General features: G+C 40.0%; 1 pseudogene; it reads left to right on the forward strand.

The window, feature by feature from the left end:
* The first annotated feature begins 6,367 nt into the window (after window positions 1-6,367).
* On the forward strand, window positions 6,368-6,475 carry LOC101597376 (annotated as a pseudogene).
* Window positions 6,476-19,580: the final 13,105 nt, after the last annotated feature.

Consider the following 19,580-nt stretch of genomic DNA (forward strand, 5'->3'; position numbering starts at 1 on the left):
TCTCTCTCTCTCTCTCTCTCTCTCTCTCTCCCTCTTTCTCTCTGTTGCTCTCAAATAAATAAATAAATAAATTTAAAAAAAAATTTAAGGAGGTGGCTCTGGAAGTAAAAACCATACTGATAGGCAGCTTCAGAATCCCAAGTAGCAAAAGGTATTCAGAAACCACTTGGAATGGGAGCTGCTGAAGCAAATTGTATAAGTAAGCAAATAAAAGATTGACTCATGACATTGAAAAGCAGAAAACAGTAACTGTGAGGGAGCCCTGGCACACCAGAGGATGAGTTTTACCTTAGAAGAAATAAGCAAGGTCTCATGTATAGGATCTGCTTAACAGGAATGTGTCTATAAAGACTATAACCCAGAGAAACAGGCATCTCAGCTGGTCATAGAGAGGTCAAGTCATATACAAAAAAATATAATAAACTGGCTAAGCTAATGTAGCCCCAAATTATTTTGACTCTGAACTGGTAACATTTAGTTCTCCCCACTTACTGCCATCCATCATTGAGCTTCTATTAACACAGGCATGACTCTTGGGTGCCTCAGGTTTTGGTTCCCCATTTGACAAATATCACTGCACTTTGTGTACTGGGAAAGATGATGTCCCACTTGGCTATAAGACTCTTAGAGCCAGGCGTGGTGGTGCACGCCTTTAATCCCAGCACTCAGGAGGCAGAGGTAGGAGGATCACCATGAGTTCAAGGCCACCCTGAGACTACAGAGTTAATTCCAGGTCAGCCTAGACCAGAGTGAGACCCTACCTCAAAAAAAAAAAAAAAAAAAAAGACTCTTAGAGTCTTATAGATAATGCCAAACAGGCAAGGAAGCAACTCTTTGGGAGAGTAATATTTATCAGATAGATTATGAGAGAACTTCTAAATCATATTATATCTATTAGCCATTATAATCTGGTCATTATATACCTATATATGATTTTCTTGTATGTGACATGACATTTACAGGTAAAATAATAGCATAGGTGATAAGTAAAGAAACAAGGAGGGCTGGAGAGATGGCTCAGCAGGTAAGGTGTTACCCAATGAAGCCTAAGGACGTAGGTTTGATTTCCCAGGACCCACATAAGCCAGTTGCACAAGGTGGCACATGAGTCTGGAGTTGGTTTGTAGTGGCTAGAAGCCCTGGCATGCCCTCTCCCTCTCTCTTTCTTCCTCTCTCCCTCTCTCTCTCTCTCTCTTCTCTCTTTCACAAATAAGTAAATAGATAAATAAAATATTTTTTAAACAAAACAAGGAGTGCTATCTATAGAAGTAAGGAAGAAGGACTTCTTAACTTGGATAAGAAAATTTAATTGAAAATTTTGGAAAAATGAAGATTTGGTTTAGGTAAGGCAGGAAGTATAAGAAACTAATACTAAATCAATATTTGAAATATATTGAAAAATTCTGAATTTAAACATGATAGAAATCAAAAATTAACTAATTTTGAAATTTAGTTGTCAAGTTTAAAATACTTTAATATAGACTTAGTTGGTACAGTGATCAAAAGAGGTCATAATGTCAGAAAACTAATGGAAGTGTGTCAGGCTGATTATCTTGATAACTTATTATTATCAGTTGTTCATCTTATAGGCACAGTGAAATTTTATATAACTAGGCCCAATTCTTATCTATTAGAATAAGTTTTTTGCAAAAAACTAAAAAGTTTTACCCACTGGGGAAAACATATAAGAGCAGAATATTTAAGAAATATACTGTTGGGGCACTGGGGAGAAGGATCAGCAGTTGAAGCACTTGCCTGCAAATCAGGCAATGACCTAATCACCTGGGTTTGATTCCCCAGTACCCACATAAATCCACATGCACAAAGCTTTGCAATAGTCTGGACTTCATTTTCAGTGGCCAGAGGCCCTGGTGCACCCATTCTCTCTGTGTCTCTCTGTATATGCAAATAAATAAAAGTATTTGTTAGAAACAGAAATATATTGTAAGCAGAGAAGCAGGTGTTTTATCAAACAAAATAGTGGTTTTATCAGATGGCAAACATATAAAAAGCATTTGGGTATAACTTAATCATTACTTTTAAGTATCTCATTTAATAAATGATAAAACAGGGCTAGAGAGATGGCTTAGCAGTTAAGCACTTGCCTGTGAAGCCTAAGGACCCCAGTTCCAGGCTCATTTCCCCAGGACCCAAGTTAGCCAGATGTTGGAGGCCCTGGCACACCTATTCTCTCTCTCTATCTGCCTCTTCCTGTCTGTTGCTCTCAAATAAATAAATAAATTTTTTTTAAAAAATAAAAAATAAATAAGTGATATACACAAAATTCTTGTTTATAAACCATTTGTGAACATTCGTTAAAAAAACATAGCAATGTCTTAGAGATCTATTATTATAAACAGAGAATCAAGCATTTTGTAAACATTAAGAGCAAAATTATTTTTAAGAAAACTTGAAGTTTGACCTTTGACAGTTAAAAACACTGAGTAATATTTATGTTACATTCTCCTTAATTCTTAGCTATATCTTAATAGAAATATAGCAACCTTTTTATAACTCTTGATTTATTAGTGCCTATTACATCTCTTATATCTCTGTTTAGGATCAGACCCCTGGTTAGGAGGGAGTGGCTCTTTACTTTCTGTGATTACCATGGAGAAAGGAAATTCAGTCTGCACTCTAATGATCTCCAAGTCTAATGCCTGCCTACACATCTATCATTCCCCTTTCAACAGTTGAGACCCCAAGATCTTTTAGGAGATGGCCATTGATTTGATCTGGATTTTTCAGGCTCAAGTGGGGTGAAGGTTTTTTTGGGGGGGGGTCTGTACTCTTACTGAACTTTAGGCCTTGAAGACCAATCAAAAGGGACCCAGATACATAGATTTATTATAGTTATAGCACCCTCTGAAGTGGATTGATGGAACTGTAAGTCTTTTTACTGAGTACACAGGCCAGTTATGTTAATCTTACATTTTTTGACTCTCATGTACACTTAGATAAAGCTTAAATAAACAAGTAAAAGATTAGTTCAAAGCCAGGCATGGTGGCTCACGCCTTTAATCCCAGCACTCAAGAGGCATAGGTAGGAGGATCACTGTGAGTTTGAAGCCACCCTGAGACTACATTGTTAATTCCAGGTCAGCCTGAGCTAGAGTGAGACCCTACCTCAAAAACAACAAATGAGGGCTGGAGAGATGGCTTAGTGGTTAAGCGCTTGCCTGTGAAGCCTAAGGACCCCGGTTCGAGGCTCGGTTCCCCAGGTCCCACGTTAGCCAGATGCACAAGGGGGCGCACGCGTCTGGAGTTCGTTTGCAGAGGCTGGAAGCCCTAGCGCGCCCATTCTCTCTCTCTCTCCCTCTATCTGTCTTTCTCTCTGTGTCTGTCGCTCTCAAATAAATAAATAAATAAAATTATATAAAAAAAAAAACAACAAATGAACAAAAAAAACAACAACAACAAAAAAAGATTAGTTCAAATGAATCATGATTTTGTTAAAGAGTCAATTTCCCCAGTAGCTAAAGCTTAACATAGTAGCAACTCTAGGCATAGCTGAATTTTAACCTTGATATGAGATGTGGCAATATAAATAAATTTGCCATCTTATTATAGAGTTAAGAGTTAAGGCTGAATTATATGAATAATTTAGATGAGAGAAAATACAGAGAACCACTCTGTAGGAAAAGCCACAGCAAAAGGCAGAGGGAAGGGAGGCAGTGGAGCCAAAGAAGGCAGTTGGTGTAGGGTTACTTCTATCCAGGGTTCTCAGTGGAGGACCAAAACAGACAACTTCTTGGATTTAAGATTTAAGACTAGAGAATAATTATGGTGAGGTGGGCTCATTGGAATTCTTTGGTTGCAGGGCAGTCCACCTTGCCCTGGGTGTTTGGACAACTACAAGGAAATGATAAGCAGACAGGTGGTTTTGAGCCAGGGATGGGTGGTCTGGGTCATTCAAGGAAAGTGATAATTGGGAGGGGTGGTTTGGGTCACTCTTGGGAAACAGAGTTACAATGAAATGGAAGTCAGAGTCCAGAAATGGAGACATTCTAACCCATTCAACAGAAGAACCCTTTTGTATGCCTCATTCTCCTAGTCTTGGTCTTCAAAATATTTTTTTTTGAATATTTTTTTAAATTTATTTATTTGAGAACGACAGACACAGAGAGAAAGACAGATAGAGGGAGAGAGAGAATGGGCGCGCCAGGGCTTCCAGCCTCTGCAAACGAACTCCAGACGCGTGCGCCCCCTTGTGCATCTGGCTAACGTGGGACCTGGGGAACCGAGCCTCGAACCGGGGTCCTTAGGCTTCACAGGCAAGCGCTTAACCGCTAAGCCATCTCTCCAGCCCCATAGTCTTCAAAATATTTTTTTTGCAACTGTCACACTCAATAATTATTTGTTGAATATTTACCTCTGCTGATAACTTGTAAATTCATGGAAACATAAATCCACCAATATCTCTTGTCTGTATAATACTGTCCATATTTCTCAGTATATATAGTAGGATGGTATACTGCTATATTCCATGTTTACTGAGCTTCTCTTACATGAGTAGGGCTGTACCACCTGCTGTAAAATGAGGGGAAGAATATAGGAAAATATACAACCACTTTGCTACATATATGTGTCAATATTTTGCCTTTTCTTTGAAACTATGCCCCTGTCATTGAAAACACACTCAGTAGATAACAGTCAACATTTCTTGTATGCATAGAGCAGTAAATAAGTAAATGATTAAATAGATGAATCATCCATGTTCTATCAGAAATAAATTTCAGGGCTTTGCTTGAACTCATCCAGTAGCTTGGTCTGGCATTTGATAGTATCATAAAGCCACTCATCTTGGATAGACTGTCCAAGTGTGAATTAATGTTATCTTTTTAGTCCTGATTACTCAACACATTGCCATGTACATAGTAAGGGTTTTATAAATGTTGGGGAAAACAATGGGAAATACATGTGAAAGAAACTAAATCTAGTGTTTTGACTTGTTCATAGTTGTCTTTGTCCCTTAAAAGACTCACATCATCATTCTCATCAAATGAGCTAAACAAATCTGTACAATCTGAAAAAATGTAGAAAGCTTAAAACATAGGTGAAATGAAACTTTTAAAAAGCTGGAGAGATGACTTAGCGGTTAAGCGCTTGCCTGTGAAGCCTAAGGACCCCAGTTCGAGGCTCAATTCCCCAGGACCCACGTTAGCCAGATGCACAAGGGGGCACACGCGTCTGGAGTTCATCTGCAGTGGCTGGAAGCCCTGGCACGCCCATTCTCTCTCTCTCTCTCTCTGTCTCTTTCTCTCTCTATCACACTCAAATAAATAAGTAAAAATGAACAAAAAAAAATTTTTTTTAAAGCTTATATTCCCCCTGAGCAATTCAATGTGTGTTATCTATGATACATACTGGTTATTCATATGCTGAACTGTCGGTTAACTTCTGCATATGTATGTAGTTTATCAGTACAATCACATTATAAGATCCTTAAGATTTCCGGACTTACAATTTTCTACATTTTTCTCCTTGGCTTCCACTCTTTTTAAATATTTTATTTTTATTTATTTGACAGAGAAAGAAGGAGGGAGAAAGTGAGAGAAGGAATGGGTGCACCAGGGCCTCCAGCCACTGCAAACAAATTCCAGACTTGTGTGCCCTCTTATGCATATGGCTAATGTGGGTCCTAGGGAATCAAACCAGGGTCCTTTGGCTTTGCAGGCAAATGCCCTAACTGCTAAACCATCCCTCCAGCGCTTGACTTCCACTTTTACAGTAGCTAGCACATGTAAATGGTAACAAAGGAATATTGCTTAAAATAGGGCTATTATATTCAATTGAAAACTGAGTGTCCAAGTAATTCTTATATGCTATAGATAAATGTTAGTTCCATCTTCTTGAGCTTTACTCAGTCTTTATCCTGAGGTTCAAGGCTCTGACTATTATCTTAGAATACTGTTATTGAGGTGGCCAATACAGGGCGTGAAGATGAATGAAGAAAAGATGAAAGTTTTCAACTCAGAAACCAGGCTTCCCAAATCATGAATTACAATCACTATTGTGTTACTGTATATATTATGGTAAATTTAATCTATCTTACTAGTTATAATTACAATGATTATAACTTTAGAATTTATTTTTATTTAATAATTAATCTATAAAATATTTAAAAATGCTATTTGTTTGGGGTGTAACAGGGTCTCATGTAGCATAGGCTGGTTTTGAACTTGCTATGTAGCAAAGGATGACTTTGAACTCCTGCATTCACTTCCCAAGTGCTAGGATGACAACCACACACTGACATACCTAGTCGTTAAAATGCAATTTCTGGGTGCTTTGAAGTTGCAGCTCAGGCCGCCCACTTGGAGCCTGTGCACTGGTGTAGCTTCAGAGTGGAAGGGAGCTGGTCAGGATGATCACAGACATGCAGCTCCCCATCTTTGCCAACGTGCTGGGCATGTCGCTTTTCTTGCTTGTCCTTCTCTACCACTAAGTGGCAGTCAACAATCCCAAGAAGTAGGAATGAAAGTGACACTTTCTCCACCCCAGGGTCCCAGGACATGGTCTGAGGCAAGATGGAGGCTGTGAGGGGCCTTCACACTAAACTTCATCTCTTCTACCCATCACGGCACATAAAGCAACTACACCTGGATTTTCCCAAACACCTTTTATCTCCTCAAAGTCTTTCTTAAACCTATGGAACAAGAAGCTGCCACTGAATAGGGCCAAGTATAAAGGCTACTTTCCTCTCTACTCCCTCCCTCCAATACAAATATATATATTGTGGTCCAAAAAAAAATGCAATTTCTTAATAAATAGAGATCTGGGCTGGAAAGATGACTTAGCAGTTAAGCGCTTGTCTACAAAGCCTAAGGGCCCCGGTTCGAGGCTCGATTCCCCAGGACCCACCTTAGCCAGATGCATAAGGGGGCTCACGCATCTGGAGTTCATTTGCAGTGGCTGGAAGCCCTACCGTGCCCATTCTCTCTCTCTCTCTCCCCCTCTTTCTCTCTCTGTTCCTCTCAAATAAATTACAAAAATGAACAAAATTTTTTTTTAATTAAAAAAATAAATAGAGATCTTTCAAAAGTTTGCTTATTTGAGATAAATTCCTAAAATCCTAAAAAAATAGCATATAATATTGTCAAATTTACAAATAATATTTTGCTAGTTTTTAAAAGTTCTTTTCTTTTTGACACAGGCTTTCGTATATACCAGGCTTGACTCAAACTCACTGTACAGCCAAGGATGACCTTGAAATTCTGATCCTCTTGTCTCTACTTCCTAAGTTCTGAGATTGACGTGGTAAGCCACTATACCAGTACAAGTAGTACTGAGAATTTAATCCAAGGCTTTAAATATGGTAGGCAAGCACCTACCAACTGAGCTATCCTCAGCCCCAAAAGTTCTAAGACTTTCTCTGTGTGTGTGTGTGTGTGTGTGTGTGTGTGTGTGTGTGTTCATATGTGTGTACATGAGGAGGTTATAGAACACCTCGAGTTGTTCCTTCCTGAGGCAATTTCCACATTTTTTGAGACAGGGTTTCTCACTGGCCCTGGAGTTCCCCAAGTAGGCTGCACTGTCTGGCTAATAAGGCACAAAATCAGTCCATCTCCACATACGCAGTGTGTGGTGGTTCGATTCGAGGATTGGAGCCTTCTGGAGGCAGTTGGGAGGGGCTTATGGGTGTCATAGCCAGCTTCCCCGTGCCAGTGCTTGGCACACTCTCCTATTGCTGTTGTCCACCTGATGTTGACCAGGAGGTGATATCCAGTCTCTGATCATGTCATCATTTTCCCCTGCCATCATGGAGCTTCTCCTCAAGTCTATGAGGCAAAATAAGCCTTTTCCTTCCACAAACATCTCTTGGTCAGGTATTTTCTGTCAGCAACATGAAGCTGACTGTAACACAGTATTATTGCAAGCATGCCCCATCACACCCCGTTCTTGGTGTAGGTTCTAGAGATTAAACTTGGGTTCTTATGCATGAAAGGGAAGCCCTTACTATCTCCAAGCCCTAAATTCTTATAGATTTAGAAAAAGATTACTTTTTTTCTTTGTGGACAACTTACTTAATCTTCTCAAGACCAAAGGTCTGGGAAAGGAAGGTAGATAAGGATAGGGAGAAGGAGGTGGAGGGAGCCTGCACAACCTTGTACACCTGTAAAAAAAAAAAAAAAACTAGGGCTGGAGAGATGGCTTAGCGGTTAAGCGCTTGCCTGTGAAGCCTAAGGACCCCGGTTCGAGGCTTGATTTCCCAGGACCCACATTAGCCAGATGCACAAGGGGGCGCACGTGTCTGGAGTTCGTTTGCAGTGGCTGGAAGCCCTGGCGCACCCATTCCCCCCCTCTGTCTCCCCCTCTCAAATAAATAAAAATGAACTACAAAAAAAATTTTAAAAGAACTAGATTTGCCAGTGTATTTCCCTGTACTGAGGCCTGAGATCTAATGCCACATCTACTGATTGGGAATGTACTTCTTATGCACATAATTGATTTATATGTAAACTATAAGTTATGCTGCAGTAATATAGGGAATACAATATATAAGAGCATGCCTTTTTTAAGAAGATTAAACAAACGTAAGTGGCGGTGTCAGCATTTCCTTCCTTTGGTCCTCAGGCTGAGAGCTCCCAGCTTGGAGTCCTCTGTGGAAGCTCCTTTCGGAAGCCCCCGTTGCCTCTCCACTGTTAACACTGTGTGTAGTCTTCTCAACTTGCTCTCTAGCTCGCTCTGCCTACTGCCCAAGGGCAAATTACCCTCTTCTGAACCCAAATACTCTCATCTGGACCCCTCAAATCCCAACTTCTCTGTTTTCAATCGCTTCTGCCTGTGATCCTCAGTCCTGCTCCCAACCTTGAGACTGATCTAAAAGTAGGCAGAATGCCTGCCACTATGAAGTTGTCACTTGCTGCTGTCTTCACACTATTATATCAAATCCTATAGGGTGTGTGACTATTAACATGAGATAAGAGTTGTTCAATCAACTATCCAGAATTACTCATAACAAAAATATTTTGTTTCCTGTCTCACTTTTGAGTTGCACAGTGCACAGCAGGAATATGCAGACCTGATGGATGACAGCAGCATAAATCAGTGCAGATTACAATATTCATCTTTGGTGTGGGTTGCATTGACCATCCCATTAACCATTATCATATAAGTTAAACAAAGATTCATTTCATGCCAGGCATGGTGGCACACACCTTTAATCCCAGCATTCAGGAGGCAGAGGTAGGAAGATCGCCATCCTGGACCAGAAAGAGACCCTACCTCAAAAAAAAAAAAAAAAATTCATTTCATTCTAGAGCTGGAGAAATGGCTTAGCAATTAAGAGACTTGCTTGTGAAGCCTAAGGACTCGTGTTTGACTCTCCAGGTGCCATGTAAGCCAGACACACAATGTGTCACAAGTGCACAGGTCACACATGTGCACAAAATGGTGCACATGTATGGAGTTTGATTACAGTGGCCAAAGGCCCTATCCTGCCAATTATCTCTTGCCTGCTCTTACTTTCTCTCTCTGATAAAAAAATACTAATAATATTATTAAAAGTTCATTCTTGTAAGTGGGAGGGAAAATCCAGAGCATTATTCCCCACACCATAATGACTGACTGCTACTCTCACAACTCATAATTCACAACTCTATGGTGAATACCAGCACCCACTAAGGAGGACCCTCAGTGGAATGGGAACATGGAGGAGGGAAATAATGGTACCAACACATGATGTATCCATACAAACTTCCTACTTAATAAAAGAAAATCCATTCTATCACCATGTTATGAATTAAACTGGTCTTCTCTCTTTAAACCATCTGATATGTCTCTTACTACAGTTTCCTCCTTCACATATGTAATCCAAGGGATTAAAAGATGGATTGACGATGCCATAATTAAACAACTGCCTACAAAGGAAAAGAGAAGCATGTGCTGTTGAGCTTTCTGAAGTTCCAGTCTGTTTGAGTCTATCAGCAATTACACAAGCCTACAACATTTAACATCCCCAAAGTCACAGGATGCACTAAAATCAGGAGGATGCGGCTCAGATCTTTGAACTTGATTCCTCTTCTCACTCTAAGACCTTGTTTTGCTTGAAACTTGTAGCTAAGCTAGCCAGTTATCAACAGGGAAAATGCAATGAGCAGGTTTAAGATAAACTTGTGCCAAAAATACTATACACTGGAGTCACAGTGTATGTTTAGATTCCAGTATCTCACAGGAAATATTGCAACAAAGAAAAAGCAGATATACAAATCAGCTTCTCCAGATATACATATATGAAGAAGCAGTTGCAAAATAGCTCTAGAACCAAGAAGGAAACACAAAGAATAACTACTGCTAAACTGAAAAGAATGAACATTGAGAATATAAATATACTTAACTATTGATTTGTATATCATCTTATATTTAACAAGTCAGAAGGAAAAATCAGGAGAAATCTGGGTATTGATGCAAAACATGGTGTAAAAACCAAGGCATTTCCCAAAACTGCATTGTTTTAACAAAGAATATTTTATTATTAGAACATACTAGTGGATGGTACTTTTCAATACTAAAACTCTAAGATGTTCTCTGTCAAATGTTCGATTTTATTTTCTAGTGCTTTGATGAAAGATTCCTTTCTTTTCTCCCCCCATAATAACCAGGCTTTATGTCAGGCTGCCTCTGGTAATTCTGCTCTCCCATTGATCCACTGATCTGTTCAGTGGTACAGTATTCATGTGGTTCTCATTTATGTTTTCTTGTCTCTTTGTAAGCTTTAACGGTATAATTGGCACTATATAATTCAAAAAGAAACTTTAGGGCTAGAAAGATGGCTTAGCAGCTAAGGCACTTGCCTGCAAAGCCTAAGAACCCAGGTTTGACTACCCAGAACCTACAAAGGCCAGAGGTACAAGGTCCCACAGGTGCACAAGGTGGAGCACATGTCTGGAGTTTAATTGCAGTGGCTAGAGGCCCTGGAACACCAATTCTCTCTCTCTCTCTCATAATAAAAGAAACTTTATAGTATCTATTTCCCCCTACTTCTTCAGGACCCCAGGCACTAGCAATGTGAGATCCACTTGATCAACTCCAGAACTTAATGCTTTAGCTTTCAGGTGCATTCAAGCCTTGTGGAATGCAATGGATGGTTTGTATCTGCATTTTCATTCCTAGGGCACCCCATCCTCATCTACATCTCTGGGAGCACCACCTTCCAGCTTTGACACATCCCAGCTCTATGATACTCACACATGCACAGCTCAGCCTGTCCACCACCTGCTCTGGGTTAGAGAATGTCACTCAAGCAAAAGTCATCCCAAATGCCAGCTTGTGTTTCTAGATTTCTGTCTTTTTCTAGGTCTTGTCAAGATAATTCTTTATTTTCTGGTCAGTTGTTAACTTTTTAAAAAGATTTTTTCAATAAATTTCATTAAGTCTAGTTCTGTCATTATATGTAACAAAAATATGGCCATACCTTGAATTTAAACACCTGCTAAAAATGGGATGGAATAGCAAGCAGTCTGGAATATCATTGTTCTTTGGAAGTTTCTATTTGTATAGCCAATACACATTACGATTTTATTTACTTTAATCCAATTCCAAAATAAACTATCTGATGAGTTTCATGCTAAGTTTAGGATTCTATTTAAATTAATACTTAAAATACTAAAAGCTGTGCTGGAGAGATGGCTTAGCAGTTAAGTCACTTGCTTGCAAAGCCTAAAGACCCAGGTCTGATTCCCCAATATCCACGTAAGCCAAATGCCCAAGTGCATGCATCAAGTTTGTTTGTGGCGGCTAGAGGCCCTAGCATGCCCATCCTCTCTCTCTCTCTCTCTCCCTCTCCCTCTCTCTCTCCCTCTTTCTTTTTCTCTCTCTCAAATAAATAAATAAAGTATTAAAAGTTAATGTATAATAAATTTAGGAGTCACTCCAAAAATATATTTTCTGAGCATCTACTATGAGCCAGTCATATGCTAGGTGCTTGAGACACAACAGAGAATGAAAGAAAAAAGTTCCTTGACTTATGGTGCTCATATTCTAATTGATAAAATGCAGACAACAAGAATTAATTATAGGTGTGCATGATAATACATACCTTTAATCCCAGCACTTGGGAGGCAAAGGTGGGAGGATCACTGTGAGTTTGAAACCAGCTTTTGACTTCATAGTAAATTTCAGATCAGCCTGGACTAGAGCTAGACCCTACCTTAAAAATTTTATATAAGAGGTAAACTCTGTGGTATATTAGATATTAGCATCTACTGTTCTCAAAAGAACCAAGTGTAAAAGATAGAGTGAAGAGGGAGAAAAGGGTTATAATTATCCATATGTGGCCAAAGTAGGCTATATCAAAAGAAGATATTTGAGCAAATGTGAAGGTGGTAACGAGGTAACTCATGTGAGCACCTTGGGACAGACAGATCAGGAAGGAGGAAGACTTCGTCCAACCTTGTCATGGAACATCCAAGAAGCTACATACCTGGAGAGAGGGACAACTCTGTGAATCACTAGAACAACAGCTGGAGACCCATGTCTACTTGAAAGTGAATGAACTCAGCAAAAAGCTTTTGACAAAGTTCTTTCTGCCACAGGTATAGCAATTTAAAGAAGAAAAGCTCTGTAAGCTGAGTGCAGACTCATGACTCTTTCCCAACCTAAGAAGTCCTTTTTGTGATGCTGTCTGACCCCTCCAAGCCCATTTTATTTCATAGATGTTGTTAATACTCTTATCTCAGCATCAGTGAATTTCACCTATTGCTTCAGCTGCTGCTATGGTTCAATTACCTTCCTCAGGTGTGCATATGCTACATATCTTTAGGCAGTAATGCTGTGGTAGTGGAACTCATTTTTTTCTACATGTGTATTTGCATATGGCAGCACACAGGGAGTGTGTGTGTGTGTGTGTGTGTGTGTGTGTGTGTGCGCGCGCGCACACATGCATGCAAGCAGAGGCTAGTGGTTAACACCAGGAGTCTTTCCCAGTCACTCTTCACTCTACTTTTTTTTTTCCAGTTTATCCAAGGGTACTTTATTGGTAAATATGCTTTAGAAAAGAATGGTGCATCCTATCACGTTTGAAACAGGGTTTCTCACTGAACCCAGAGCTCACCATTTTGGCTAGACTAGCTATCCAGTTCACCCTAAGAATCTTCCCATCTCTGCCTTCTGAGCAGCAAGATTACAGGAATACACCACTGTGTCTAGCTTTTATATACTGAGAGTAAAACCTCAGGCTCTCATGTTTATGCATCATGACCTTTACTGACTGAGCCATCTCTCTGTGTATAGAAGGTGAAACTTTTAAGAGGTAAAGTGGGGGTGCCTCAGTCTGGATTGAGTAGGCCAGAACAATTTATGGGCTCCTTCCACCTCCCGGGACCTGTCCTGAGTTCCTTGAATGGACAGTGTGTGGGTGGGCGCCATGGTCTGGAGTGAGTAGGCCAGACCCATTTCCATGCTATGTCCAACTCCCTGTTCTGAGCTCCTTGGGCGGACAGTGTGTGGGCAGGCACCACAGTCTGGAGTGAATGGGCCAGTCCCATTTAAGGACTCCTCCCACCTCCCAGGTCTGAATTCCTTGCCTGGACAATGTGTGGGTGGGCACAGTGGTCTGGAGTGAGTAGGCCAGACCCATTTCTGGGCTTCTCCCACCTCCCAGGTCTGAGTTGCCTTCCCTGGTCTGTGTGCTGAAGGGTTCAGCATGAAGAAGGCCAGATCCCTGTTCCCTTGCTCCCCCAGGCCCCTAGTCCTGGTAGGTCCCATTGTGCCCTGCTTGGGGAGGCTTGGTCCCTGTGTGAGCTTTGGAATCAGGCCTTTTGCTCTGGTATCCTGACTGGTACCAACATCCCTTTCATCTGAGTCAGAGGGTGAATGGGACAAAGGGCAAAAATTGCTTCCTTCTCAGTAACATAGAGTCTTCCTAACATGGGTAGGCAACAATGCAAAAAAGCCAACAAAAGCCAGAAAACTGAGAGATCTCCTCCAAGGATGCCTAGTCCTACAGTGGAAGCTTCCTATGAAATCATAGAAAAATCAACAGAAATACATTCCCAAAATGAAAACAGCAACCAATGACACTCTGATTTTAAAAAATCGCTGAACTTGAAGCAAACTATCAAAGAATGAACAACCATATCAATGAAATTGAACAGAATCATCTCCTAGAGCACTTAGTTTAGTTTTGGTTGTTATTGTTGTTTGGGGTTTTGGGGGGGGTGGTTTTTTTTGTTTTTGTTTTTGGTTTTTTTGAGATAGGGTCTCACTCTAGCTCAGGCTGACCTGGAATTCACTATGTAGTCTCAGGGTGGCCTCAAACTCAAGGTGATCCTCCTACCTCTGCCTCCCAAGTACTGGCCAGAACACTCAGTTTTTGACAGTAGGCTTAACCTGATTGAAGAAAATGCTAGAACCTTCCAAAGAGATATGAATAAATTGAAGGTAAGTCAAGAAATGGACGATATCAACAACCAGTTGATTAACCTTAATGAAGACTTGATCAAATGCAAGAATGAACTATATGAAGCATTAAGAAAAACTGAACTCGAATTGAAATTGTGCCTCAAAGAAGAGATGGTCACAATGTAAAACAACACATCAGGACAAAAAAATCAAATATAAATTATAAAAACCTCTCTAGAACCTCTCGTCAACAGAGTTACTCATGTGGAAGACAGAACCTCTGACCTGGAAAAAAAGACAAAAGAAATTGATTGGGAGGCAAAAAGCTTTGGTAAATTCAAAAAATCAAGCAAACAGAATATGAGGGAACTGTGGGACACCCTAAAATAACCAAACATCTGGATCATGGGTATACTAGAAAGAGAAGAAATCCAGACCAGAGGCATAGAGAACATATCCAACAAAAATATTGAGGAAGCCAGGTGTGGTGGTGCACACCTTTAATCACAGCACTCAAGAGGCAGAGGTAGGATAATCACTGTGAGTTTGAGGCCATCCTGAGACTACATAGTGACTATATATACATACATACATACATACATACATACATACATACATATTGTGAATCTCACAAAAGAGAGGTCCATCCAGATACAAAAAGCCCACCAGAACACCAAACAGACAGGACCAAAGAAGAAACTCTCCAAAACACATCATAGTTAAAACTCTTAACAATGAATGCAGAGTATTAAAAGCAGGAAAAGAGAAGCAATTCACAGCATACAAAGGCAATTCTATCAGAATTGCATCAGATTTATCAGTTGAAACCCTGAAAGCTAGAAGGGCCTGGAATGAAACACTTCAGTCTAAAAAACTGTGGCTTGCAACCCAAGCTACTATACCCAGCAAAAGTATCCCTAATAAGAGATGGTGAAAGAAAAACTTTCCATGAAAAAAGTCATCTCTATAATTATATGAACACAAAGCCAAACCTAAAAAGAATACATGAGGGAATACTCCACACAGAACAGTCAACCAACCAATCTCAGAAACCAGTAAGAAGAAGATCAAAATACCCAAAACAAACCAGGCTCAAAACAGTGCATAACACAAGAAGGCACCAAACCCCATAAAACACCTCATCATGGCAGGGATTAATTCAAACCTCACAGTAATAACCTTAAATATTAATGATCTTAATTCACCCATCAAAAGACACAGGTTATCAGGGTGGATCAAAAAACTGAACCCTTCTATCTAATGTCTTCAAGAAACACACCTCACCATTAAAAATAGACACCTCCTCAGGGTGAAAGGTTAGAAAATGATATTCCAAGTAAATGGAAATGAAAAACAAGCAGGTGTTGCTATAATATCTGATAAAATAGACTTCAAACCAAAAGTAATCAAAAAGGCCAAAGAAGGCCACTTCCTACTCATCAAAGGAATGATCCAACAGGAGCACATCACAATCATAAATATATATGCACCAAACACATGTTTATAAAACAAAATCTATTGGACAACAAAATAGAAATAAACACGAACACCATCATAGTCGAACACTTCAATACTCCATTATAATCAATAGACAGAGCATCCAAGCAGAAAATCAACAGGGAAATAAGAGAGCTCAACAACAACATAGATCAACTCAACCTAACAGATTTTTATAGAAATTTCCACCACAACTCCATAGAATACACATTCTTCTCAGCAGCCCACAGAACCTTCTCCAAAAATGACCATATATTAGACCATAAAGTGTGCCTTTATAAAGTCAGGAAAACTGAAGTAACTCCCTGCATCATGTCAGATCACAATGCTTTAAAGCTATAAATTAACAAGAGACATATCAAGAACTCCATCAGCACCTGGAAACTAAACAACACACTTTTTTTTTTTTTTTTGAGAGCGACAGACACAGAGAGAAAGACAGATAGAGGGAGAGAGAGAGAATGGGCGCACCAGGGCTTCCAGCCACTGCAAACGAACTCCAGATATGTGCACCCCCTTGTGCATCTGGCTAACGTGGGACCTGGGGAACCGAGCCTCAAACCGGGGTCCTTAGGCTTCACAGGCAAGCACTTAACCGCTAAGCCATCTCTCCAGTCCTAAACAACACACTTTTAAACAATGAATGGGTCATGGAAGAAATTAAAAAAGAAATTGTAAAATTCCTAGAATTGAATGATAATAAAAACACAACCTACAAAAACTTATGGGACATAATGAAGGCAGTCATAAGGGGAAAATTCATAGCCCTTAATGCCTTCATTACAAAGACAGAGAGATCCCAAATCAGTAACCTAACTGTCCACCTAAAAGCACTGGAAAAACAAGAGGAATACAGCCCAAATAGCTCCAGATAGAAACAAAGAGCTGGTTCTTTGAAAAAAAAATAAACAAGGTTGACAAATCCCTGGCCAAAATGATCAAGCAAAAAAAAAGAGAAGTCTCAAATTAACAAAATCAGGAATGAAAAAGAAGAGATCAATACAGACATCAATGAATTTGGAGAATCATCAGGGTGTCCTTCCAAAATGTCTACTCCACAAAATTAAATAATCTGGAAAAAATGGATGAATTCCTAGACCCATAACACCTACTAAAACTAAATTCAGAACAGATTAATCTCCTAAAGAAACCTATCACATCCATGGAGATTGAAAAGGCAATCAAAAACCTCCCCAAAAAGGAAAGTCCAGGACTGGATGGCTTCTCAGCTAAATTCTATCAAACCTTCATAGAAGAGCTCAAACCAATTTTTCTCAAACTGTTCCATATAATCAGACACTAGAGAATTCTCCCTGACTCCTTTTATGAAGCTAGCATCACCCTAAGACCAGAAACAGACAGAGATGCAACAAGGAAAGAAAATTATAGGCCTATATCCCTAATGAACTTAGATGCAAAAATCCTGAACAAAATCCCTGCAAACCAAATTCAATAATACATCAAAAGCATTATCCACCTTGATGAAGTTGGCTTCATCCCAGGGATGCAGGGATGGTTTAACATTCGGAAATCAGTCAACATAATATACCACATAAATAAACTGAGCCATAAGAACCACATGATCATCTCAATTGATGCAGAGAAGGCCTTTGACAAAGTACAACACCACTGCATGATCAAAACACAGAAAGAACAGGCATGGAAGGTTTATATCTGAACACAATAAAGGCTATATATAAAGCTCCTAAAGCCCAAATAATGTTTAATGGGGAAAAACTGAAGGCGTTCCAACTGAGATCAGGCAAAAGACAGGAGTGCCTCTCTCACCAATGCTTTTATTGCTAGCAAAGCAATAAGACAAGAGAAAGAAATAAAAGGAATTCAAATTGAAAAGAAAGAAGTCAAGTTAGCTCTATTTGCAGATGACATGATCTTATATATTACTGACCTGAAAGTCTCCATCTCAAAACTTCTAAAGGTGATAAATTCCTTTAGCAAAGTGGCAGGATACAAAATCGATGTACAAAAATCTGTAGCTTTTCTATATGCAAAGGATAAATATACAGAGAAAGAAATCAGTGAGGTTGTCTCATTTTCAATAGCAATAAAAAAAAATTACTTTGGAATAACACTAACAAAGGATGTGAAAGACCAACATAATGAAAACATAAAAATGCTCAAGAAAGAAACATGACAGACTTCTATCAGAGCACTTGATTACCCACCAGAGGTTAATGGTAAAACCCTACTGCTAAAGATACCAAATGCTGTTGGCATGGACCATAGGGAGACCTGGTTGGAATCCAGAGGAGAGACAGTCCAGAGACAATTAGCCTGTCCAGAACTGGAAGGCACTACATGCGCTTCCAGGGAAAAGTGGCCAACAACTGCCCAAGCAACTCAAAGTTTAAGTTACTCAGAAGCAAACAATGTGACATGATGCTCACACAAGTGCAATAGTAACACACAGCCATGCTGAATAACCAACTGCTCTTAGATTAGTTAACAGTAGTTAACACTCAGTAGAAAGGAAACCATATCTGGGACTTGGAAACAAGTCAGAATCATATCCAGATAATGATTCTGCTTTCCATTGGCAAGCTCCCTCTAATCTTGGGCCACAAGAGGGTCTACACCCTTCCCTTTAAATTCTTTCTAAATTAATAATGGTTATTCCATGTAACCAGTGCTGACTTCCTTCCCTGTTGGAGAATCTGCTTATCTTTTTCACACAGGAGCTAAAGCTGAGGAGATAAATGACCCAGTGTACTCCACCTGGCTGCTGAAACCACAGAGAAATTGGGGAAATGAGCAAGAATGCTGCTTTCTCAGTGAATCTTATATAAGCACAAGGGTGAAGGAGATAGACACTGAAGACACTCAACACCTACCAAACATGAGATCCAGAGCTTCCTGAGTGCCCATCACTGAAGTAGACTTAAAATGCTCCTAGCATGGCTCAGGGAATTTTGCAGAAGAGGGGGCAGAAAGATTGTTAGACCCACAGTTGGGACATTTTGCACAGAGACATTCCCTCCCTCCCCCCCACACCCCCCCCCCCGCCATAATGCATGGTCCACAATCCCCATTGGGTTGACTTGCATCACCAACGAGGAAGGCATTTTCAGCAAAGTGTCAAGGAGAAGGGAAAGGATGGTACCAACATGTGTTGTTTACATACAAAATATGTCCATAACTATTTTTTTTAAAAAAAAGAGCTACAGAGGTGGTCAGGTCACTAGGGCACTAACCCTGAAATTTATTAATATGGTTCTCACAGTCCCTTGGTTTGTTCCCATACGAGTGAATTGCTGTAGAAGTGCAAAGCTCTACCAAAAAAACCCTTTTAAGTGTACGGCTAAGTCCTTTGATTAATACTGTTTAATGTCACTTTGGGTTAGAGAAGCTTCTTTTTGCAGGTGATGGTGAACACTTTGGGGGGAACCCAAGATTCATCAAGATGAGGAGAAGATAAAGTCCAGAGCTTAATTCTGGAGGAGTCATACCTGTCATACCTCAGGGCCCAGAGAACATTGCAGAAGGAAAGAACATGAGTGCTGCTCTCACTGCTAGCCAGAGTAGCTTCTCTGTGGAGTTGCTAGTAGACACTGAGGAGACACAAAACTCAACACAGCTGAAGATAAGAGTCTGTTGAGAGAGCAACACTAAATGGGACATCTCTGTCATGCCCACCAAGGCTGGAGGAGCATCTTAGAAGAGAAGATGGAAAGAATGTAAGAACCACAGAGTGGGAAGTACATGGGGGCCCTCAGGAGTGG

The sequence above is a fragment of the Jaculus jaculus genome, chromosome 2, assembly GCF_020740685.1.
Source record: "Jaculus jaculus isolate mJacJac1 chromosome 2, mJacJac1.mat.Y.cur, whole genome shotgun sequence".
NCBI classification, from domain to species: domain Eukaryota; kingdom Metazoa; phylum Chordata; class Mammalia; order Rodentia; family Dipodidae; genus Jaculus; species Jaculus jaculus.